Source organism: Myripristis murdjan, chromosome 3, assembly GCF_902150065.1.
Source record: "Myripristis murdjan chromosome 3, fMyrMur1.1, whole genome shotgun sequence".
Taxonomy (NCBI): Eukaryota; Metazoa; Chordata; class Actinopteri; order Holocentriformes; family Holocentridae; genus Myripristis; species Myripristis murdjan.
Window position 1 is genome coordinate 17,011,914 of NC_043982.1, and position 27,201 is coordinate 17,039,114.

General features: G+C 41.5%; 1 long non-coding RNA gene across 1 annotated transcript; it reads left to right on the forward strand.

Moving 5' to 3' along the window:
- Positions 1–263: 263 nt before the first annotated feature.
- LOC115357045 (uncharacterized) lies at positions 264–20,007 on the forward strand. Its single transcript, XR_003928067.1, has 3 exons — positions 264–355; positions 15,321–15,323; positions 19,995–20,007. It is a non-coding gene; the product is annotated as an uncharacterized LOC115357045 (long non-coding RNA).
- The last annotated feature ends 7,194 nt before the right edge of the window (positions 20,008–27,201 follow it).

Here is a 27,201-nt window from a genome sequence, read left to right on the forward strand (position 1 = left end):
ATAAAATCAGTCACATTTGGAGGCTGAATCATTTCCTGTCAACTGAATGTGCATGCGAAGGTCAGAGTTCATCTGTCCTGCAAACTGGCACACACACAGCCAATAGAAACACATCTCTCTGGAGGTCAACACAGCAGCAAGAGTCTTCCTGGCAGTGTCCTACTACCTGGTGCTATACAACACAACACTTCTGGAATACAAATTTCAGCAAGAACCATTCACAGTCAGCTGTGAGACAGGAATACATGGCTCAAGCACTGAATTTGTGTTGTGTACAGCACTGCCAGATGGGAATTATTAAACTATCCTAACAGAGGCTTAAAATTGTCGTATTTGAAGAAAATTATTGTACAAGGTGAAGAGAAACCATCAGCATAAAGGTAATTTCACAAAACAAAACAAAACAAAAAAAAATTATTGTGAGAAACAATCTTGTTTGACAACACCTGTTCTACTTTAGCCAATTGCAATACCCAAACGGAGGAGAAAACATTTCATTTGCTGACAACATAAGTTATGTTATGTGGAGCGAAGGCAACGAGCGCGACACTGACCCTTCTAAACACAGATCTAGGATCGGAAGTCTCTAACACAATTTGTGAATGTTAACATGAAAAACTGATCCTGAAGCAGCAGGAAATAAAGTTAATATATTGTTTATTTTAATGCATTACAATGTTAATGTACAAACAGGCATCACATTCAAAATGAATGAATATTTGCAAAAAAACAATAAAATTTATCAGTTTGAACATTAAATATCTTGTCTTTGAAGTGTATTCAATTGAATATAGTTTGAAAAGCATTTGCAAATCATTGTATTTTGTTTTTATTTACATTTTACACAACGTCCCAAATACATTGGAATTGGGGTTTGTATTATCAGGATTATTATCAAGCCAATAATAAAATTGGACATTTAGACACTTTTTGGCATTGTCAATTATACATCACACACAGAGCAAAATGGCCACACAAATAAGACAATTATCATATATCTGGCAACACTGTTTGTATAGCTTCTGTGGAACACGCTACTATCTTTAGCTCAGTTGTCCCGGGCCCTGGGTCAAGGGAGGGGTCCTTTAAATGATGATTTTGTGATTTTGATGATTTTGTCCTGGGCACAAGCAAGACACATCTTGACTTGGTGCACCGTGTGAATAAAACTCATGCACTGAGGTCAAATATGACCATGCCAGCACACCTTCATCATTGCATCACTGGGGGCACACAGCATATCAGTAGCCATTCATCACACTGAGTACACAGTCATGTAAGATAGAGTGCACATCTAACATGGGGAATCTATTGACTGATTTGACCTAGGACTTACAGTATGTGTAATATAAATAGCATGATTACATGATGATATAATTCACAGTCATCAAAAAGCAGCAAGACTAGTGACATACCCTTATCCTCTGTAGCCTTCAGCTACCACTAAGCCACTGGCCTGCACTGTAAATATCACACACCCAGAACAAAGAGTATAAAGTGACAGTAAATTATGCTGAAAAGACATATATAAATGTTTTGTGCTCCATCTATTTAGCTATCTACAGTAAATTAGTGGGATGCCATTTCAGACTGAATGAACACAATTACAGGCCACAGTGTGAGATACACTCATACAAAAAAAAAACTCAACTCAGCAGAATGATCAAACCTCAACAGTCCTCATAAACGTAATCCAGCTCCATTAAATCTTTACTGTATAATAAACGTGAAGCACATTATCATAATATTATTATGACCATAATTTGAACTGAGTGGCTTTCTCATGCAGCATCGTAGGAGCCCCCTTTTCTTAACCATGCTTGGAGCATGCTAATCATTGTCTTGCACCCAAGCACTCATGGGGAAATGGCATGAATGGCCGCGTAAATGAGATCCAGGCCTACTAATAAACTTAATCAAAATTTCATTTATCCATTTTGTTTTGACAAACCATCTTCATAGTCCAGATGGCGTTGTGTGTTTTCTGTCTCTGTTCTGCCATCATGATGCTTATTAATAATGTATGTCTCATAAATGACTTATCAGTTCCTTCTCCTCCCCTCTTTTCTCTCAATTCCTTCTCACTCTGTTACGGTCCCTTGCACGCCATGCATGGCCGGTGCCCGCCCAATCAGCCACTGAAAATGCATAGCCGGTCCAAGGCTATAAAATACCCACTTGGTAATAAAGGCGGTTTGTTTTGTTTTTTCGCTGTAATGCTTATGCTGTGCTGACTTTGGTCACAACACATTTTATCTAAGTCACATTTAAAATAGCCGACTTAACGTGTTTTCTGTGCACATAATAACACATAGGGGACTGCAGGCTGTGACAAACCAAAGTCATCACTCACATAGTCTAGTGAAAATTATTCCCACCTAAACATCGTCATTAAGGAGAACTTTATAGGCTCTAATGAAACTAAACTCATAAAGGCATCCTGTAATGATCAGAGATGGGTGCAGATGGGATTTGATGCTGCTCACTCCCCGCACACACACACGCACAGACGTGCACGCATTCAAAATTCTTATTTCATATTCTATCCACTGGGTGTGTAATGACGCCCGTTATTAAAGCGGGTAATTGTCTTACAGTGGCGCTGCGTTATTGGATCCGGGGGCAGTTCTGCAGACACAATCGGAGGCAACTGGATGTAAAGTCGCTGAGCAGTGAAATAGGGAGCAGAGCTGAGCAGACACACAGAAGATGGTATCAGCATCAAAGCGAGCTGCTTGTATTATGCTGTCTGACCCTCCTGAATGGCACTCGGCCCACCTGTTACCCTATCCCCCCTGAGACTCTCACTGACTCTGTCCCTTTGCCTCCTGGAACCAGACACTTGTGTACCAGAAAATCTGATAAAGACCCTCACAGGAAGATTCAGTCATCAAAGACACCACAAGGCATAATGGCACGAGCACATCCGAGAAAACTGGTCCATTTGATTAAGGCAGTTCTTCTTGCTGAGGTGCATGACAGAGGTGTTAGAGCTGTTCAGAAGAATGTCAAGATGGATAGCAAATTCTCTGTCCCCTGTGAGAACTACCGAAAGTGCAGGTCATTATTCACAGGGCAAGAAAATGCTTTTTTCTTCCTTTCTGAGAGACATATTCAGCTCTTTTTTTGTAATTGTAGTCTGGCTGCCTAAGTCGTCTACAGAAAAATAGGGAGAATCGTCTAAGAGGCCCCCTGCCTTTGCCACTGCTTTTTGTCTCCCCTCCTTTCCTCTTGTCTCCTGCATGCTGCTGCCAGATCTGCCATTAGGCTGCTTTCATTACGTTTGCCGTCTGCTCTGCAACACTTAGCCCCAAGTTTCACGTCTCAGTCATTTGAGAGGCTCTGATTCAAAGCTGCTCAGAACATGATTCAACAAGAAAGAGGGAAATTATCAGAGCGGAGAGAGGGGATTCAAAAATAGAAAATATAATGTCATAGATGCAGTACCCTATACAAGAAGTCTAAGTGATACTAAAGGCTTTCTGCATCATAATTGGTAGGTATACAACAAATTGTAGGATAAATTGTGGGACATTACAGTAAAGTGTTTTCCCCTTTGGAGAGGGTAACCACAGGGTACAAATAAATCACTTTCTAGAATGCAGCATCTCTACCGTGAACAAGGGAAATACTGCTCCCAGCAACAAATAGGGCCGTGATTTATGAGCATGGTATTATCAGGGTTGTACTGTTGCAACATTTAATGCAAAGATGGCTGTCAGAGGTTGTGCATCTTATCTAGCTGCACCCCTGTACAGTATGCACATGTATGCTTGGTATAAAAAGTCGTCAAACTTGACTAATTTTGCCTCCTAACTTTAATTTACTTCTTTCCTTACTGACTAATTTTATTTCTTCTGTGGGAGGATGCATGCTACAGGCAACCTGTATAAATGTGAAAATTATTCACACTTGAATGTAGTGAAAGTTATTGCAAAAATGTGCTAGTATAAAATACAAATTATATCTTTGTGTTAGTTAAAGTGTTATAGTTGGCTCATGGCTATTGAGCGGACTTAACTAATCACATTCAGTTTAATTGAAAAATGAGCATAATAGCCTTTTCCATATTAGTGTCCTTAAGGCAATAATAGCAGATCAGTTCAGATTTATTAATGAATGCCATTGAGATGCCAAATATTCAGCCACATCTTTCTCAATGACAACCTGAATGGTTTATCGGTTTGTTAAAGGAATACTTCACCCATAATGTAACATTTTTGTATCAAGTGTTCATTGTGTGCTGACTTCAACATCTGACAAAGTAAGTTTTACTCGCAAGCCTTCATGGTAAATGTGTATTCCAAAAACAGCAGCTTTTTTTTCTCCATTGGATCAGAGATGGCTAGCATTGTTTAGTTTACAATGAAGGCTTGTGAGTAAAACTCTCGCTTTCAGGGATTGAAGGCAGCACACAGTGAGTACTTGATACAGAAATGCTTAGTCCTTACCAAGGTGTAACAACTATTCTTCATGGGCTCTATAAAGAATGAAACAAACAAAAAAAATTGTGAAATACATATACACATGCAATAAACAAAATAAATAAAAACAGCAAAAGAAGAGGCAATTATATTGGACAGCAACAGAAATTGCCTAAACATTATTTAATCAATTTGTCATTAGTCAATTCTCGGCAGCACAAGGTAAAACAGAATTTTTATGTGGGAAATTTATTGATTGCCCTAAGTTGAATGATTGCAGTTTTTGATTGCTTTTTAACACCAAACATTGTCAGTGGTCTGGGTTAGCGATAGTTTCACTTTGCTTTATTAACACATACGTTGTATACATATCTAATAAATGCATGTGTGACACAAAGGCAACGTCCCTGGGAGAGTGATGAAAAGCATGTCATATTACACTATTTCTAATTAACCAACAATGACCCTGGAAGCCGGACAGAAATCAGCAGTCACATTCAGACTTGGCCTTTCAACGCCTCTCCCAACAAACTGTCCTCTGTCACAGCGTCATTGAACTCTCATTTAACGCTGCCCCCACAAACACCATTAATTTAGTTCCTGTCCAGCTGTGCACAGTGTGAGTGTGAGGCAGAGCTGGCAGGAGAAGAAGGAGGTAGACTCAAACAGCCACTATACCCTGCGGTCTACACTCTAGCCAGCCAGCTGGTGTCATTGGAGCTCTCCTGGCTTGGACCGGAAAGGTGATTGCTCAGTAGGGGCTAGTACTGGGATAATAGTTTGGTATCTTAAACACAGCACTTTGGACTGGAGTCATTTTATCAGCAGGGTGCCGTGCCGCTCTCGGTCACGGAGTCCACTGGCACGCTGTTACAGGGGAGCTCTCTTAAAGGAATACTTTGACATTTTCAAATAGCCTTTTTCTGACATATCCAGACTGAGACAAGATGTTTGATATCATTTTCACCTCTGTACATCTAGTGGTTCAGCTCCTATGGTTAGCACTTTGTGTTAGCTTAGCATAAAGACTTTAAGTCTATGGGAGTCATTAGCCTAGCTCTGTTTGCTTAAATTAACCTTTTTTTTTTTTTTTTTTTTTTTTTAAAAAGCCAGCTTTCAAAGTTGCTGTAAGGTTTGTTTTTCACTTTGATGGAGCTAGGCTAATGACTTCCATAGACGTCAAGTCTTTATGCTAAGCTAACACAAAATGTTACTCTTAGGAACCAAACCACTGGGCGTACAGAAGTCAAAATGGTATCGAGCATCTTGTCTCGGACTGGGTAAGTCAGAAAAAGGGGATTTTGCCCAAAACGTTACAGTATTGCTTTAAAGCATTCAAACACCAAACCACACCCAGAATACACTTTCTGAATGTTCAGGATGTCTCAGAATGTAACATATCACCCAACTAATCAGACCCATCTTCATAGTGAGACTTTGAGAAGTCGTGAGGAGAACAATTCAGTGGAGAGCACGATGGTGTCACATTCTCACTCCAGGGATGATATGGGGCGGGATGCCATTATGCTCGCCTTGGTCTGGCCACCAGACAGTTTTGAAATGTCACTCACAAAAGTGTGAGAGCCTCTACGCTCCAAGGAAGCAAATACAGCTTCCAACACCGGTGAAATTTTAGCACTTTTAAATACGCTAGAGGTTAAGCTGTAGAAAGTGTTTCATTCTTTGTGAGGGAGAGAACCTCAGCATGGATTAGGCGTGTATGCTTGAGGAGTTAAGTCTGCACTGTAAAAACACCATACTGTGTTTTGTTAAAGCACAGTGGCACACTTCTTCTAGTATTTACATAGCAACTGGAAAAGCCAAGCTATTTCCTCCTTTGCCAGACCAAAGGCAGCCAGAACAGAATAAACAGGCCTTTCAGCCCATCCTGTGGGAATTGTTTTTCTTTTACACACTACCACATGGATTTCAACATAAAAGGTCAAAGCCAGGATTTTCTTTTATCCAAATAACTAAGAGAGGGGAGTTTATTTGCCTGCTGTCTTAAAATATGCAAAGCCCTAAATAAGAAAGGCAGAGGGAGAGAGAGAAAGAAAGAAAGAAAGAAAGAAAGAAAGAAAGAAAGAAGAAAAGAAATCGGGAGGTTATCAGTGAAGGTTGTTGTCTGGGTTGTTCAAGGAGCAGTGAGGAGCAGGTGTGTGTGTGTGTGTGTGTGTGTGTGTGTGTGTTCCAACACACGTCATTATTCCATGGGAAATTTATTGTAATCATAAATTTTTGCAAGTAGCTACAGCTTGTGCATGCAAATGGCTGGTTGAGTTGTGAATGATGTCAGTGGGTGAGAGCAGGCACATCATTTTGACAGCACATGTACGCAAGCAGCTCTCACAATGTCACGTTTTTGGGAACCCATGAGAGGTCGTGATTGGCCCGAAAAGTGTCTTAACTTGGAATTCCATTACCTACATTCACCTCAGTCACATCCTTCACATCAAGCCCCTTGTCTTGTCTCATGAAAGGCAGTCCATTACTGCATATTAGCAGCAGAGTGGCAGAGTGAGGCAGCGAGATAAGGGAGGCTGCTGATCAAACACACAGACAAATCGCCAGTGACAGAAACACACATTTGTTGCTCAGCGTTTAGCTTTGATCTCTGACTCTGCCAAGAGCCACAGGGAGAGACAAGTCTCAGCCTTTGAACTGGGGTTTTTCAGAGGAGGCTTCTCTCTCTCACCCTCTCTCTCTTATGGAGATCGGTGTGTATTCTCTACATAGCAATCATTATCAATCCTGTTTTGCAGCTGATAGCACCAACACATTCAGCAGGACAGTGAGTAAAGGGATACAGTAAAGGGTGGAGCAGAATATCCATATCACTGACAGAGAACATGAGACAGCTGATACTGATGCTGATGCTTTGAGACGCCGGGTCTCTGGTGGGCTGATCCAGCCCTGTTATAGCGGAGGGATTATTCAAGGTTTAACAAGAGTGTCCTTAAGAAACCTGCCTATTCTCCCAGATCACAGACATAGTCAACAGTGTTATCAAGAGTTAGGTTACAATTAGGGTGCACCATGTCCACATTTTTAAGATGCAGTCGAATCCTGGATCCAGCATTGAAGATTCGCCCAGATTAAATGCAACTACTGTGTTTATATCAACAGCTCTTTTATCATGAAATGAACGCTATCACACGGGGTTGGTTGGTTCTTCCGTTTAGCCAGTTCACTATCTATCAGAGCCACGTGTAGGTGTGCAGATTTGTTGTATCAATACACATTTTACATAGTCAGACTCCATAGCAACCAAGTTTCACGGCTGGCCACTGGCTGCCACAAACTGATCCGGATGTTTTTATTTATTTCTTGAGTCAGGGTCTGTCCATTTTCAGTGGTTTGGGATCTGATACCTAAAATACCATCATCTTATCTGATCTTATGCAGATGCAGTTCCAGATCCTTGATCCAGTGCATGCCTAGTTGCAGCTGGAACACTGCACTGTGATTACACTTTTCTGTCTCATGCATTCAAACAATATGCATACCCAGGCACACACACGCACGCACGCACGCACGCACGCACGCACGCACGCACGCGTGCACACACACACACACACACACACACACACACGTGGGAGAGGGAGATTGTTTTTTCAGCATAGTAATAATAGATAAGTGGCTGCTGTGTGTCTAAGCTGTCAGCCATGGATCATCTCATTTCCTGACCGGGCCGGCCCCAGCCCCCTGTGTGTTATTACAAACAAGCCAGATCATGTGACAGGGAGGGAGATTACTGGGGAAACTAATTGAGGCTGCTCTGTGTGTTCTCTGATGGAGAACAGTGGGGTGACTGTTTGACCAAGCGGCCTGATATTCGACCCTTCCATGTCCCCTACAACCGCAGAATGGCCATTACAAACAATGACCCTGTCAAAGCCAACAGAACTGGCCAGGCTGGGATGAACCAGATCACTCTTTAAAGCTTGGGATTCCCCTTGTGTGTGTGTGTGTGTGTGTGTGTGTGTGTGTGTGTGTCCTGCAGCAACACCTGGCCCAACATATCAACTGATTAGTGAGCTCTTATTTGACGCGGGTATGTTTGTATAGAGTAGAAACATGTGTGACATTCCTCCAATCATGTTACTCTTTACATTTTGAACTCACTTTTAAACTATTTTTAAAGATTATTGGCATGCCATTAGTTCTCGGATAATAAATTGTATTTCAGTCTTTTACTAAATATTGCTCTTAAAGACTGAAATCATTTTTTATCTTGACATTTTTGTTTCTATGTTAGCACAATCATAACCTAAAGAGTATACATTCAATGTGGCTTTGTGTGTCAGACTCCCTCTCTCCAGCCCTGCTAACATAACTTAACTGTTAACTGATTTGCCAGCCAATTCACCTTGTAACCACAGCGTTCCTCTGATATGCTCCGTTTTTTAAGGATGAGAAAAAGATAAGAGGTTCTCAGAGGGGTGAAAATCATTACAAGGCAGGACTTGTGGAGGAATTTAATTGGTATGAGGGTCAGATCACCGGCTTGGTCAGATGTCCGGGCGACGTCTCTCTGTCTGACTGGCCTCGCAGTGCTCAAAGGGATATATATTTCATGCAAATAAACTACAAACCTAACTACAAATCTTCAAATACATTTTCATAAATCACTTTTCACAAATCATTCCACGCTGGAAATGTAGTCAGTCTCATGTTATGCTAGACTGTGTATGAGGCAGAGTACATTTTCTCACTGGAACCTTACTTCCACAGCTGCCTGCTGACCAGCAGCAGTATACCCACTTTCGTGCTCCATTGAGCTGGAATTAGACTGGGCACAATGTCCTCGATCAAGGCATACAACATACATAGAACTGAGATAAAATCTTTATGGATCTTTCTATTCCAGTTCTGTATGATGTCTTCACTGATTTGTGCACAGACATGAATTTAGCCTTGAGCATACTTCTCTAAGCATCATCCTCTCCCCTATGCTTTGACCCAGCTACATTATTGATAAGTGATGTCACTGTGGCAAGTACGACAGCCCGTGTTGTAGCAGTGCTACTTCTGGCTCAGCACCATTCAGTGGTATTGTTACATTCATTACAATGGAGCTGAAGAGGGTCCACAAGCAGCAGCTGAAGCCCACTGTTCCACACACAGGAGCAACTGTCAGCTAGCATTTGCTGTGAGTGGAGCAGTATGGCTGTCACACAGAGCTATTATTATCATACAGCCCTGGGTCAGGCTGGGGCTCCAGGGTGAAACAAAGTGATCCTGTGTCATCACATTCAACCCCGCTTCTCCATATGACAGCTTACTGTACAGCCATAGTGAAGACGTATCCACATTTACATGTCAAAATGTCAATTGACCAGATAATATACACATGGAATCTTGAGACAGGAAAAAGACATGCGACAAATAAGTTTACTCCATGTACAGCAAGGCCTTGTTCAGACTGGCAGCCCAAATCTGAATTTGGCATATCCAGGTTGAAACAAGTTTGAACAGAAAACACACACACACACGGAAACCAGTTTTTGTAAATCAGATTTAAACCATATCTGTTTGTGGTTTGAAATTTCATTGCCAATAAAGTTTTTCAAACTGTCCTTAACATCACTTCCAACACGGCACATGACTGTGGCATCACATCTGAAGTGCCAGAAATAAAAAATACTGAGTACTGGCCGTAACTGCAGCACAAATCAGTCTCCCCCTGATGTTGTCTGCTGCAAGGAAGTCTGTACTGGGTCTTGATAAAAGGATGGTGTGATGGCAAAGACGGTGTGTGTGCATCAGATGCCAGAAAAAGCGAGACGGTCGACTCAGTGGCTATTTACAAAAGTTACACAGTCAATTAGGTAAGCAGGTGTTCCTGAAAGAGCTGGATTCAAGCTGGATAAAAATTGAGAGGATCGAATGGAGTTTGGTAGCTCATTCCACCACCAAAGAACCACAGAGGAGAAGAGTGTAGCTGGTGATTTAGGGCCTTGTTGCACTGGCAGCACCAGGTGCCACTCCATGGCGAAGTGAAGAGGGCAAGCTATTTCCACTAACATTTCTGAGAATAAAAAAGAAAGGACCACTTGGCCTGCCTCTGCCTCGGAATGACATTGGGTTGGGTGTGTTTTTTCTTCTATCAATAAAATTACATGAGGCTTCTTTGTTTGAGAGAAAAAAAAAAAAAAAAAAAACATTTGAAGTAATCTCTTATCCCAGCAATGTTGCAGTGTGTTGAACTCAGGCTGTCATTCTCTATACAAAATATTTTTTCATGTCTTGTGGGTGTGATTTGATGACAGAGGCCTATGGTGATTGAACAGTTAGTAAACATTTTGGTGCAAAACTGTCTCTTCTGTGTCCTGTATGAAAAGGATAGATTTTCTTCCTCATAATAACATCAATGTCCCATATGCAAATAACATTTTAGCTCACTGAAATGACCAAATAAAAAATTAGCAAAGTTCTGCCCACAGTATAAATAGCTAGCACTAGCTTTGTAAATGAGGGCCACATGCAGCTAAGTTTTGGAGGACATGGCCTCTCCTCATAGGCGGTTCTAGGGGGTGGCAGGGGGTGGCAGCTCCCACCCTCGAAAAATGCCTTGCCACCCTAGTTGCCACCCCAATTTCAGACAATTTATTTATTTATTTTTTAATTGTGGCTGTTCGGAAACTCGCTGTTACGAGACTCAAATGTCTGAGTGCAAGTAAATGCAGCAAAAGATGACACTCCCACTATTTAAGGGGTTGATAAATACATAAATAAATATTTCTAATGCCACCTTTTGGTTTTCTATTCAATGCTTTACTCATGTACCACAATAATAGAATGTTTTTGAGTTAAAATATCCTCATTTGGGGGTTTTCCAAGCAAATACTGATATATGTGATCGTTTGGTATTAAATCAGCATATATATTTCTGCCACCCCTTAAAGTCTCCATGCCACCCTCTTGCCACCCCATGAATATTTGTCTAGATCCACCCCTGCCTCTCCTTCATATTAGGCTAAGTGGGACCGCTATAGCTATCCTCTTAGTATGCATTCCCTTTTTGCAGCTTTTTGTTTTGCTTCCCCATTTAAAAAACAGGGCATTCATTACCCTACACATGTCCATGTCGTGAGCACAGTGACCCATGCACTGTGCATGGGTCACTACCTGGGATATTGCATGTTTAGGCTAATATCTACAAAATGTGTAGATTTCATGTTACAGCTAATCTTTTACCAAAGCAAGAGGTTGTATTTTAGAACTTAGATATTATTTTTCCTACTTTTATCCAGCCATTGATTTTCTTTCATTCCATAAATTGACTTTCGGAGACTTCAAATTGTTTTTTTTTTTTTTTTTTTATGTGGATTATGAATGGCATAGATCATATTTGAGAAACAAATCAGATTTGTTTGCAGTCTGAAACAAAGCCGCACCAGAGCCCTAGTGGTGACCTCCTTATATGACAATACTTACACACTGACAGTGCATAAACAGCCACACACACAGAGACAGTCACACATATTCTCACACATACAGTATAGACACACAAGAAGGCACACTTCTCACTTGAGAAGTTCCAGGCCCCGGCCAATTTAAGAAGTGGAGTGAAGCAGACAGTGGGGGATGAGAATGTGGAAGGAACAAGGGATTATATTTCCACTCAGGATATGGTCCTTGTGTTTTTCATGTGCAGCCAGCCCTAGGCCCAGACCAGTTCCAGCCTAGTGCCAGTGCCAAGGCTAGCAGAGGCGCCGTAGCTGGCTGGAGAAGTCTGATAGTGCTCTTACTGGAGAGCTACAGTGCTTTTAGAGGTTGGCGACTCGTGCTGCATCTCAAATGACATCCTTTCGCCTGTATTCTGCAATACTTTTGACCACTCCTGCGTCAAGTGGCTCTCTGGTCATAAGTAATGCACTGTGTGAAACTGGGTGTTATTTGAGCTGGGCCTTTGGGAGACATTGTCCTTCTTGGACAATGACTTGGGGGTTCCTAGGAGTAGAGGTGACCATTGATCTCTGACAGTGCTCAGCTCAGCAGGACTGCCGGCAGCTGGGGCCAGATGGCCATGAGATGGGAGTGCCCTGCAGAATAATCGTAACAAAAGCAAGCACATAAACACCTATCTTGGGACAAAAGTACGATCTGTGCCTCCTGTTGGCTGCCTTGTACTCCACAAAACTACTGTACAACTTCTTCTCTTAGGAGGAAAATGAAATAAATCTATTTTATTAATCCCTCAAGCTTTCCTATATTTTAAAGGTTTCCTCGGGGTTAAAGGATGGGCTGCAGGCCAGTTAGCAGAGCAGGGAAAACAACAACAAACAACAGAAAGGTTGTGTGTATTGTGAGACAGGGAGAAGCGTGACAACCAGCAGTCACACTCACACACACATGCTTAGCCACAGAAATCATAGTCACAATAAAACACACTTCATTGATATCCTTAGAATAAATAATTTCCTTAATGTGGTGGCCAGTGTGTGTTTATTACCATGCGTGTGTTTTTTTTTATTCTAAACAGCATCCGCTTAACAGGAACAGCACTGAGACAGATGGCTTTAGCACCGCTTAAGTCACCCATCCATTAGCCTCTCCATCCAAACCTCAAAAGCTAATTGGTGAATCAAATAATCAGAGTTAAGAGGCTCGGAGGAGACATCCACCTGCATGGTGGATAATGTTCCATCCCACACTTACGCCAGCGTTAATGTACCACTTCCTGCTTCCTGACCCCTGGCTGTTGTTCCCTCAGGCACTCATTCATTATCCCACTGGTGTGATCTGAACAGGAGGTTGTTTAACACAGATTGGTTATATTAAAACGAACATGTTTGTGGATCTGGTGAATAAAATGACAGGCAATTACAGCACTTTCGCAGGTACATCTTTGATTCATTACGGAATTATCATTGGCATTGACCGTTCAGCGGCGCCATAAAAATAATCACATCCCATTATGAGCAATATTGTGGTGAAGCTAGTTAGTATGCTATGGTGTACTATAGTGAATTTGTTTATTTACGGCTGGGTGGCTTTTGATTACTCAACATTTGACAGGAACAAATTCACAGTTATGCCAATTTTCTTCGGAACTATCCAGCATGATGAAGACAACAGGGCTTTGATGGATTCTCTCAGGGGACTGATCATGTCAGCCAGATAACAGAACGCTCATTAAAAGACACATACTGCCTCTTTTGAACACATTTGATTAGGTTTTTAAATTACTTGCATCCCTAGTGGAATTGCCCTCAGGACATTGGAACAACTTGACATGCAAATGGAAGTCAGGTTCTGATTTCATCTCCGCACACTGCTGTGGTTAACTTGTGTGTTTCCTCGCTGTTGACTTTTAGGAAAGCTGATGTTGCTACCATATACATAAATGTCTTATAATACTGATGAATAGCCTCCAGTGAAGTGAAGGCAAAAGCAGCCGGTTTAATGGGAGAATCATACAGCATTGATGTATTATGACCAAACAGCATATGAATCAGGCTGGGAAATAGAGAGTGAATTAGCATTGGGACAGGTCTCCTCCCCCAGCCCTCCGCCAGCCTCCCATCATTCATTATGATGATCTATAGCTGCTCTTTATCCCCTGACTTGATATTTCAGACTCATGTGAGGTGTGGATCATTAGGGAAAGCTTTTACCATTAATAAGCAGACGTTGTTTACATGACTAATACTCTGAGAGGCAATGAGGTTGAAGCATTTAGAGCAGGGCATTCATCTTCCCCACACTAGTAAATATCACCCAGATGCTATTGATATTTACTGCGCTACAGAGAAAATGGTTGGAGCGAATAGACTTCATCTTGGAAAGCAGTGTGCAAGGAAGGAAGAAGTGGAGCAAGGAAGGAAAGAAGGAAGTAAGGAAGGAGTTAAAAAAAAGAAGAGCAAAGTGTGGCAAAAAAAATGCATTCGATTGTGACACAATTTTATAACTAGCATGTCCAGGTGACACAAATCAAAGTGAAATGAAAATCTCAGTACCGTCCGTCACGTTCACTGTTTACTTTGTATGTACACAGGTATTTAAGTATGTTTGGAGTAAGGAATGACCTGGGTTGGGCTATTTGCCCAAGGAGTTAGCCTTACCTGTTCATCTTATCAGGCCAATTATTATTCCACCAGTGGAAAACAGGCCTCACTGCTATCAGCACTCTAACACCCAGGTGATAAGACAATCTGAGGTAACTCACATGTGCAAACATAAACACTCACGGAGCACATTTGCAGACCACATTTGTATGTTACTCTGCACGCTTCCCAAAAGCAGTCAGAAATGATGGCTTTCCATTTGATATTTGTGCATGTTGGTGCATGCTACACACACACACACACACAGAGAGACACACACACACACACATAACCTAAGCCATATGGCTGAAGTAATACTGGCACTAATTAAAAGCTCTTGATGAAAGGTTAGGCTTTGCAGATGCATCACTTGACCTTTTCCAAACATCATCATTACATATTAACAAAGTAGGAGTGAGAGTAAACAGACAGCAACATTAGTATGTGCTGATGGTTACAAGGAAGAGGAGGGGGACCCGTGATGACAAATTGGGTTTTGACAAAGATACAGCCAAAAAAGGAGGCACCGGTAGACCTGTGTGCTCTTATTTGCAAGCAGCACACACACATTGACGCACGTAAAAGCACGCTCTGAAAAAATGTCACATTTCAGTCATACATAATACATGATACATTGTCCTGAGCTAATTGGCTCTGTGGAGCTGCTCAGAGATCAGCGCTTGCATGTTAAAGGCTGTACTGTACTCACCAGGGGAGGAGGCCTGGGAAAGCAGAAACCCGTAAAAACTTAGTCATCAGGCTCCCACAAGACACTCATACCTCCTCTGTGAATGCAACTGCGTTAAATTGCAATTATGTCCCTGTTCATGCTGTAACAGAGCAGGCCGTAGGGGAGAGCTGGGGAGGAACAGGGAGGATGGGGGATGTGTGGAAAGACCACAGAGGTGAAGTGGCGGGTAGAACAGGAATGGGAGACAGTTATATTCCCCAACCAATAGTGGGAATCAGTGATGACTAATGAGAACAGAGACGCGTCCTTCCACCCTATGGATTATTGAGATTAGCTCTAGGTCCGCCTCCATGCCTTCGACCCAACCAGGAAAAGAGTGGCTTAACTTTTCATCCCTTTAGAGAACGATGTAATTAACAGGCTCTGATGAGCAGCTCAATCTCCACAGACAGGAGAAGATTGGCCTGGTTTTGGAGACCGGGTGCAGTGTGTGTATGTGTGTGTGTCTGTGTGTGTGTGTGAGAGAGAGAGAGAGAAATAGAGAGCAGTAGAGAAAACCACACCTGGCAAATATGTGCAACATCCCTGATGCCAGCTTGCCCTTGAAAGCAACCTTGAGGATTTTTTTTTTTCCTCTGCTTTCTAATGTAATTTATAAATGTACCTGTTGTTCTCATGTACTTGATACTCTAAATGGTGGTTTAGTGATATGATTAAGATTACCATGAAAATCAGGTTTTTCTCTGGCAGTAAAAGCTTACCAGTTACTGGTAAACATATTCAACAAATCCGGAAAGCAAAAGATAGCATTAGCTTCCTGTGTTGTTGGTGGGATGGAGGGAAATGGGAAAGTGCTATCATCAGAGCTCCAGTGGTGCCAGAGAGCAGTTCAACTCTTTTTTTTCTTTGTCCCCTGAGGACAAACGTTTGAATCAGACTAACTGCATTATTTCTGTCTCTACCAGTGACGTTCGCTCTCAGCATCACAGCTCACGCACTTGCACATGGCTAGAGCGCTACATCCGGAGTGGTATGTTTAGAAACACAGCCGTGATGCTGGTGGAGCTGCACATACTGTATGTATAGATTATAAGATTATATAATACAAAGCTTCAGCCAAGCCCTCTTCTGTACCCATTAGAAAAAAAAGCTGGTTTGCAAGCCAATAAAAAGGAATGTTTCAATTATACAATAATAGTAATTGTATTACATGAGTTTCCCAGGTGTTATTCTTATCTGTGTTGCTTTGAGGAAAACTTTAAGACTGTGGAAATTAATTCTAATTAGATGTTAATGGCTGAATATCAAAGTATAGTGGACACTTAATGAAATTATGGACATTATTAACCATAGCCTGTTCTTCATTGTGATGTTGAGCATGTAGAGTTATGTGATTTTCTGTGTTCTGTGCTCACTTTAAGAGCTTAATGTGTAGCCATGGTAACACAGCGGATTACGGGTATCTGGTTCAGGTTGTTGGCTGGTGCAGCAATAAATGACACACAAGTTGGTTTAGTCAAAGACAGAAGTTGTTTGTCTCCCACAACTCCTACACTGGTGACCAGGTGTTAAGATGACCGTGTAGCGGCTGGACTTTGCAGGCAGGAGGCTTGAGGCAGAGGTTATGTGCAGACCATCCAGGAGTTTATTTTCACCCACAAAGAACATTGATACATGAACCAAAAGCTCACAGACAACATGGACATAGGCACCGTGTGGTCCTGACAGCAGCAGTGCTAGATGTTACTGGCAGCCTTGTATAGCCTTCTACTGACACTAACCACACCCCTACCACAACACAGTGAACTCTGCCTCTCACTTAACACCATAACACACAACTTACAAAAACAAACAATAAAATACTTCTTATATACATCTCTTCGCATGCACTTCATGAAATTAATCCATGCTACACATTACACTTTTGTCATAGTAAAGCTAATCTGCAGATTAAAGAACACCACACTTCCCCTGCACTAATTAGAACACAGTATCTCAAGACACAGTTTCAATAAACACATTCAATCTTTGTAGTGTGTGTTTTCTTTTACCAGAACTGTATTAAGTTGTGCTACAACATACAACAGCTACAAAATACTAGTGATGAAGAGGACTTTCATTACACCAGGTTTTCTTCTGGATGTTTCCAGAGAAGTTCTCTTCACAAACATGTCGACAAAGGCAGTTCGCACTCAGGGAGATGACTGCTGATGCCACAAAGTATTATTTTGTCATCGTGACACTCAGCAGCTTAACAGTGGCCACAGTGGGTCGTGAGTATCCTCAAGGACCCTCTAGAGCCAGGAAAGTATGAGGCACTGAAGACTTAAGACCTCAGTGGAGATGACCTTGTTTTTGAGCTCGGGGGTATGGTTACATTGAACTTGAATATCCAGTGATGGAGCATTTTCTGTTTTAACGGTAACCAGTAACCTTTGCTGGGGTGAGGGGGATCCCCCCACCGCCCCATTCCATACATCCCTCCCTCTGCTGAATTATTTTTATCCCTGTTGGAGACAAAAATTTATCCCCCTCATGGTGATTTGTGCTGCTTTGCCCACAGACCATATACAATATCTAAAATAAAATAAGCCATTAATCTCTGCTAAAACATGAGAGCAGTCTAGTGAAAAATGGACTTGACAGTGAGTGACAGTAGAGATGACAGTGCGTCGAGGCCCTGTCATGATGCAGTATACTGAAGTTTGCTGCACTATCCACAGTGCTGTAATGAGCACTGGGGGATTTAATTCTGGCATGTTAAATTAGCATTTAAACCTTTTGTTTTGTTATATATGATCACTTCTCTTATGTGTCTGGGTGAGGAAAAGACAAGGCATGAACCTGACATCGCATCGCTGATATTCCTACAAGTGCAGTGGTCGACTAGTTCTGTAACTGTTTATATTAAAGCTCTTAATTATTTTATAAATGTTACTGTCACAGCTGCAAGAAATAGCCTAATAGGCTCCATAGTCTATATTGTGATTCTGACTTATTTTCAACAATAAAAATGACATTTCTGTCATGTAAATATAATGAGCAATAAAATATTTCTATCTGATCTTGGTCAAAATACACCAATTTAAAATGCACAAACATTAATTTTGCTCTGAATTTTTTTGGACACAGAACTATTTTACTGTGTGTAAGAGTGTAAGAGCAGCAAAAAGTATCACATTTGGATTTTTCCTGCATAGTTTCTCCTCGGGACTTCTTGTTACCATAATACATTCTCTGTGAAAATCTGTGTATGCCACCTGCAGAGTATGTGCAGAGGCGCAATCTTTGCATAGATTACTGCTCAGCATCATTTTTATGCCTACAAACCCTTGATACATATGGCCCCAGGACTTTTCTGTCTGCCTAACTGAAAGGGTGATCTTCTCAAAAGTGAACCTCCTCTGGGCCTCCTATGGACGCGTCACAAATTTTGTGGACTGGTCTACAGAGCGGTTGGTTTACAGATGTCAAGGTTGGCCTGGTCAATGCGACAGTGCTCACACAGCTTTCAACCAAGGCTCTGATTGGCATCTCAACAGATGTAGTCATCAACAAACGTAAATAGAGCATCTTCAACTGGGAGCTTGCTGGCCTCTACCTCACCATCCGACGCTTAAGGCCTGATAAACTTGACGTTCATATACCACAATCCACTGTCATTTGCTGTTGCTAATGTAACCAAACCATGATCCTACTGCCAGCAGCGACAGCTCTCCTTCATCTCAGAGTTCACCACGGCCATACAACAGTTTGCTGGCAAGCCCCTTGTCGCTGACTGCCCTTGATGCCATCACTGGGGCTATCCACTTGGGAATTGCCTATGTCCGTATGGCAGCTGATCAGGTTTTTTTGACCCAGACGTGCAAGGTTACAGAATGGCTGTCTCAGGACTGCATTTGAAGGATGCGGCTTTCAATGACGCTGGCACCATGCCCCTGTGGGACGTCTCCTGTGCGAAATCTGCCACCATCTATAGGTGGTGGGAGATGTACAAATTAAGAAACAATTAATAATATTAATTGTTAAGTGAGTTACATTAATGGATTGCACTTACAAGCATGGTTACTAATTTGACTTTGTGCGGCATGGAATTCTGGGCCACCACATAAAATTCAGTCATTAATTTAAATGAATTAGTCATTAATGGAAATTACTGCAAACTTTGTGCAACTAAATCTTCATTTCACTTTTCACATTCACAAGAGTACATTTTCACATCTGTCTTGTCATGTGATGTCATATGCCCTCTTGTTTATATATATTAAATGTCCCACCAATCATCTGGCTATCCAGCTGCCAGCCTATCTGATGAATTAACCTTTAATTCAACCCCAATAAAAATTTAAAGAGAGTGGGCAGGCTTCTCCCCTTAGTATGCTGTTGTTTTTGAGACCGAATGGGTAGACAGTGTAGGGAAAGTCCAAGAGAGAAGATTCTGGCAGAACTCCATCTTGAGTCAGATCAACCACCTCTGATTTTAGTTTTTACATCACTGGGCATTAACTCGCCCTGAGAAATTTATGTTTCTGTCAAACTGAAAGAGTTAAATATAAAGGATTTATTTCTAGCTTAAATAAAACCCATCCAAAAGACAGGTAATAGACTCTGAAATGTTTGTTGAGATGAACTAGTCTGCACTAGACTGTGCAAATAGATCATAATTACCAGCTGTCATTTTGATACCCTCATCCCTGCTGATCCCCTGAGGTTCAAGAGACACCTCCTGTATGTCTGTCTAGGTGAAATGTGAACTGGCAATATGAAGACATACAGCCATTACACTTTCAGCTTTATTTGTGTTCCTGCTGGAGGAAATAAGAACAGAAAACAAGAGAAGTAGAAAAACAACCAATGAGATAATGGTGTATAATGTGTCACCGAGTGCCTCTACCATTCTCACTACACAAGCCAAATGTGGGATGCCGCTCCTTTTGTCAGTGTATGGAAGTTTACTCACTTCAGATCTCTGTTTTTTATCCCTATCTGTGATAGAATAGAGAGATCCTTCAGTTGGGAAGGTCAAGGGCTTCACTCAAACAGACATAGGCAGCAACATACAGTGTGGGTTCAGTGTTAAGTCACGCTTTTCTTTAACCAGATAAACCTCTCTATAATACCTCTCTATAGGACAGTAACTGAAGACTGCACTCCAACAGTTGGGTTAATCTGAAATAATACAATCCATCAAACGAATTTAGAGGAAACATGTAACTATGCATATGTTAATATTACAACGGTATACATGGATTAATTACACTGGCCTATGCAAGTAAATATATCCGACTTTGCATGCAAGAGAATTGCCACCGTTACTGCAAAGCATCAACAAAGCTAAAACAATCTCAAAGACTGACATATACTGACATTTATGTTTAAAAACACTCTGCCATATATCTGTGTTCATGCAGGAATATGGTGTCACTATGAGAGCACCTTGGTTACTCCTTAACCAGTAATTTTCAAATTGGGGTCCACAGACCCCCAGGGTCCTTGAAGGTCTTCCCAGAGGGTTCCCAGAAAAAAATTAGTTTAATAATTTAATTTCCCTACAATTTCACCATAAATTGCTCCTATACAAAAAATATTTGAATGATTATATTGCCATTATGTTTTAATTTCACATCTGTTTGTCAGTGTTCAATTATGACAATTTATGAACTTTATGAAAAATTAATATTTCATACAAACCAAAATACCCATTCATAAAAAAGTCCCTACAGGATGAAATAATTTCAGGCGGTAAAAATGTGCGGTCCATAGCTTAATGAAAGTCAAATTGGGGGTCCGGAGTATGCGGAAAACCCTCTGAAATAAAGAACCATGTGTTCTTGTTTACAAAGCTAGAGTAGGAAACAGAAACTTGCATTAGTAAGTAGATCAATAATAAACTCATATTACAAGAATAATTCAGTTATAAGCAACAGTTGTGAATATTGACATTTTTACATCAGGGCTTCTCAATGTTTTCCCATACTTCTATCACACACCTGCATGGTTCAAAACAAGAAAAAGAAAAAGAAAGCATTAAAATTTTAATAACAAGGCTGAATATAATTTATACTGACCACCCTGTTAAATTAGCACACACTGCACTAAACTACTAACATCACACAACATGACCTTTCTCACACCGTTTTCAGATTTTGGGGGGGAAGAGGAATTAAATCAAGTGGTACAAAAGGAAATTTTGCCTCCCTGTGCCTCTCTCTGTCCTCTGATTTGATATCTTACCGGTTCATAGTCCAATGTTGTTTCACCAACCTCAGTCAGAGCTAAGAGCAGTTATCCATCAGAGAGCAAACATGTTGACTTTCTAGTCTTTGTTCTCCAGTATCCAGTTGTGTCCATACACAACTACCACTGAGAGAGAAGGAAAAGGCTTTAAGAAGTGAAAAAAGACCGGCCATAGCGTGCAGTGAAAGGGGGAAACTCACCTGACCTGGGGAAATGAACCAAAACAAGGCAGCAAGCAGCGCAAACACAGCACAAATCCTAGAGGCCATGGTACACTTGCTGCAGAAACATTTCAGCAGGTTCATACCAACAAAAGGATGCATTTGCAGGGAAAACAAAATTCAGCATTGGCTTCAGACTCCACAGCGTGCACAGGCTCATTGTGTGCGATCATCTGTAACCAATCTAATATCACATTGTCTGATCAAGCGCATTTTCCCTTCGCTGTCTTTATTACTATCTTAGAATTCTGAGATCATCATCTTATTAATTCAGAAAAACACCAGAATATGTATATATATATATATATATATATATATATATGTATATATATATATATATATGTATATATATATATATATATATATATATATATATATATATATATATATATATATATATATATATATATATTTTTTTTTTTTTTTTTTTTTTTTACATGAAAACCTTTCTCAGAATTCTTAGATAATTATCTCGATAATTCAGCAAAACAAGTCTGGATTTTTTTCTTAAGTGAATACATTATGTTTCCATAGGTTCCCCAATAGTTACATCTTTCATCATTTGGTTCTACTGGCATAGAGTGGAAATTAGTGAATAATACAAACCTGCAATAAGTACACACAATATTTATGCACTGCTGCTTTAAACTTTGTTTCTAATTTGGGCATGCTTGACTTTGTTTGTGTACCACCTCCTTGTTTCCTATGGCTGATGTGATATTACTTCTAACTTTTCTAGCTCTAGCTAACCTTTAAAGATTTCTAACTTCATGCATAAAACTTTTTGCACCACTGTTGTGATGTAAAAAAAATATATACATATAATCCCTATCTATAATACACAAAATACTACACAGAAAATGCTTCTGCTGTCTTTTTTGTTAAATTTCTGTTTAAAATTTTATGTATTTGTAATATGACATTTGTTAGGAGAAATTCATCAACCCTTTCAGAACTATAGCAATGTTAAGAGCAACATTAACACGATCTTCGGCTGTTGGGTGTGTGTTCTTGTGCCTGATTGAAAATGTTTATAGAATCCCTCTAAGAAAATTATCTTTGCCTGTAAGAGTGGATGCTATTGGAAAACAAGGCCCAGGTCTGTCAAAAGACTGAATAGCGATGGAAATTGACCCATCGCTGATTTCAGGCCAGCTTGATGCCCAACCCCCTTACCTCTCCTCCTCCATGACTTCATCCTGTCTGGGACTGAGACATCTAATTGACCTTCAGATGTCTACAAGGAGACTATTACGTACCCCTGCCCTATGCTATTAAATCTTCCCTCCAGTCACCCAGTGGGAACACCAGCAGGACAGCAGTCAGTACAATAACACAAGTTTATCTAATAAGTGGAGAATGGAGCTATTTCCGGGCACATACCTCTCTTTTCCCAACAACAACCTGGCCTTTGATCCACTTGGCCTCGTCTCCTCTCCCTTTGGCTCTCAAATGGTAGACTGACCTTCTCATCCCAGTCTGGCCTCTAGAGTCACGCCTAATCATTTGCTGTGAATTGAAGACTCATCTTTTCAAGAAGTGCTTCAGATGAACCCACTCCCCCTGTCTACCTCCACTACTTGTAACTGATTGTGGTACTGCTGTCTTATTCAGTAAAAATAAACATGTTCTGCTCAGCTTTTATTTCTTTTACCGAGCAGTTCTCTATTGTACATTAACACTCAGCCACAGGAATACGTTCATTGTCTGTGCACTTGTGGCTTTGACCCTTGTACTTGTTGCTATTCATTGCATGTAATGTTGGTGATCTGGGAGTTCAAGTCCCTGCTTCTGATGCTCTCGTATTAAGTGTACAGTGAGAGCATCAGCTAAATGCCTCAATGTAAATGCAGGTGCATCACAGACAGCCTGCCTTGTAAAGGTTATGGCATGGAGTTAACTAAAGTTAACTAATTAAAGTTAACTAAGTTAAATAAAGCTGTATGAAAGAAAAGTTTGGGTTTGTTTTTTGTCACAGTTTATATTAAAAAAGGGGCGATTCTTTTTTTTTTTTTTTAATTTCATTTTTGGCTATTATTGAGATTATCGTGGATTTTACCCTATTAACATGTGAAGTTGGCATTTCATACCGAAATTAATGAGTTCCGGCACTGAGTGATTTGGGTATCATGCATTCACAGAGCGCTGGTGCACCACTGCACTAAAGGTTTGTAGCATTGTGGCAAACCCATGCCCTGTCAATTAGCCTTCATTCACTCATGTCCCATACTCATTTCACATCATAAATTTCACCGTACTGGCAGAATGTTCATATTTGCTGCTGTTTTTCATAGTACTAAAGCCCTATGGGTTTGCGCACGTGCACCCACCAACCCACCCACCCACACACACACACACACACGTCTATGCATGGAGCATGCTCATTAGTCATTTTGTCATAAAAGCAATGTCAGCATGAACAATAAACATGGCTCATCCAAAACAAGGCTTTTGTCTGTCTAAAAGAAATAGTGTTGGCAGGGAGTACCTCTAACAATGCAATAACCAAATAGCCCACACACACACACACACACACACACACACACACACACACACACACACACACACACACACACACACACACACACACACACACACACACACACACACACACAGACTTCATCTAACAGCACACTGCTCCATCTCCCTTGGGCTTGTCTGATTACAGTAGATGATAAAGGAGGGAGAAATTAGCCTATCTACCAGACTATCTCAAGGTAAAACAAACAAGGAGAGGTAGGACAAAGAAAAGGGAAGGAGGTTAGATGGAATAAAAAAGAGGCTAATTAGAGAAAGATGAGCTAAGAAGACGAGGAAAGGGTGGAGGATGGCAAGGGTGGGGAGGAGCAGAGTCGAGGTGAACTGGGAGAGAGCAAAGGAGGAGGAGAGCGTATAAAGCAGTCAAAACATCAATATTTGCTCACTCCTCCATACAAGGGCGTTAAGGGTGATAACATGCGCAAACAGCATTGTCATACAGGCCAACAGAAATGTATGCATGACTCTATGCAAAATACAAAGACAGGCAGGAGAGATCGCAACCAGTTTGGACTGCACTGAACAGAACAAGTGGCTGAAAGTCTGCGGAAAGAGAGACAGGGGAGAGAGAAATGATGGGAGGCAACAGAATGCCACAGAGAAAGATACTGTGGTCAGCTGGCCAATATTTCTCCACCATTAAAATCATAACTAGGGGAAATACGGACATTTCACACACCTATGAGCACTAGTGAAGTATCCCCTCATCAGATGTTCACACAAAGCGCAGAGAGACAGTTCAGCCTGGGACCAGATGGGTTGGACACAAAAATCTGATACACACACACACACACATGCACACACACACCACACACACACACACACACACACACACACACACACATCCAGTGAGTGGTGAGGTTATGATGCTTGTGAGCGCTTTTGCACGTTTGCATGTCTAGACACCATGCGGGCAGTGGCTGGCTGGTTCCAGTGCTTGGCGAGTGGCCGGATGCATAATTAACAGGTTAGTTTGGCACCTGACAGCCTCAGAGGTCACAGTGTCCTCTCCATTAGCCAGGCGCCAATCAGCCTCTGGATCACCTGAGCACGTCCTTGTCCCAACAGCAGATTGCCCAGAGGACATCAGTCACATTATACAGCCCAATCAGTGGCGGGGACTCACACAAAGGCCAGGGCAGAGACAGATAGTGATAGAGTAAGGGGGGTGATGTCTCCCAAATGAAGCTGAGCTGCCACTCAGGGCAGATGGGGGACAAGAGAAAACGTACCCCGCTCAAGGATATGACCCTGCGTATATAGAAACATTCCTCCATCGACGCAGATCAAAAAGAGTCTAGGCTGAGGGCACACACTGATTCAGCTGACTGATGTCGCCTCTGGCAATTAAATTGGTTTCTTTACTCAGTGCTGGATATATATTCATATGTCCCTTAAATCAGTTTTGCTGCAGTAATTCCACTGATAAGTGCAAATGTGTTTCCTTTAAATGTCAGTCCCTCGCAGGTCAGTATAATTGTATTTTGAAAATGCCACAGCAGGTGTCAGCAGCTTTAATTTATCTTGGACATTTTGTGGCATTTTGTTGAGACATGTTGAATAAGTTTTGAAATATCGATGACAAAAACAAAACCAGAAGAAAAAAAAAGAAAAAATAACATATTTCCTGAACTTTCATTTTAGCACCGAGAACCATCCTCGACGTGTGATGGAGCAATTCAAAGCCCAAACTGATGCTTCTGTCGGCCCTCTGAATTAACTCTGCTGCAGTGGTACTGAAGTCAGGAGCAGCATCAGTTTGACTGGAGTTCTAAAGCTACTTCAGACCCCTCACCAAACAAACCATTTGTTCCCACTCGGAGTGCAGCTCTAAATCTCTGGGCTCCCATTGACCTGGAACTGGGCCTGAACACAATACTGAAAGACTCCTTTGAGAGGGCCAGAACAGCAGGCAGTGGGAGGAGGGGTCTGAGGGCAGGGTTAGCTGGGCTGGGGTACTGGGTCCCTTAGCTCCTGTTTCACAATGATAGTCCCAGGGAGATGAAAGACCCCCAGACTCTGTGAATTGAGCTCTGGACAGGTCTCACAAAACAAGACGTGGTAACTCAGGGCCTCCTTCAAGACTGCGGGATGACCGCTTTCAATTGGCAGTGCTATTGTCTTTCTTTGGAAAGTCACCCTTTGACTTCTGATAAGTAACAATGCAGTGGATATGTGGTATTGTTGTGGCTCAGTTGAAGGATTCGGTTTGGAGTGCTGGGGCTGTAATGAGCCTACAAATTCAGCTCTTTTACTTTTTCATACTCTCTGCTTTGTTATATGTCAAACTGATGGCACCACTGGAAATTGAAAAAAAAAAAAAAATCAGTTCGAAAAAGTATCTTAAAAAAGTGGCACCTCTCTTTATAAAACTATCAACAGTGGCCTTGTGAAAGGAGCTATGAGTCCGCTGGGGCCTGGACTGTCCAAACCACGGCTGTGATCGTAGTTAACAACAGGACTTTTTGTCTTTGCTGGGGTGAATTTTGTACCTGCCCCTATTGCAGATACACCGCATGTGAGACTGGCTAACTTATGTTGTGTTTTTCTCATTTCTTGGCAGGTCATCTGTGAGCATCTTGTCCTGCAGGGGGTGAGTAACCAGATCAATATCTCTGTTTACTACTTCAAACAGTCCCTCTGCTGCTATAACTGCAGCTGCTAGCATGCTACCTACAACTTATATCACCCACACTGACCGGAATAGGAGGAAGGAGGACTGCGATGGCATACATCTGAACAGTTTTGTCTCTGAAGGTTTCTGGCAGCTGTCAGTGAGTATAAATGTAACAAGACACAAATTCATCATGCACCTGTATATGGCCATATAAGCAAAATGATCTCTTTGAATCACAATGGAGAGTGGACCACACAACCCTTTTGGCCTCTCTGGCCTACTTTCCCTTTGCTTTCCGAGCCAAGAGTTCTTCACTGAGCCCTGCCTACACTTCCATCCTACTTATCTGTCGGCTAGCTGAGATGTGGAGGTTTTGTTTCTGGTTTGAAAGTGCCTTTAATCCCTTTACAAGCCTGAAAGT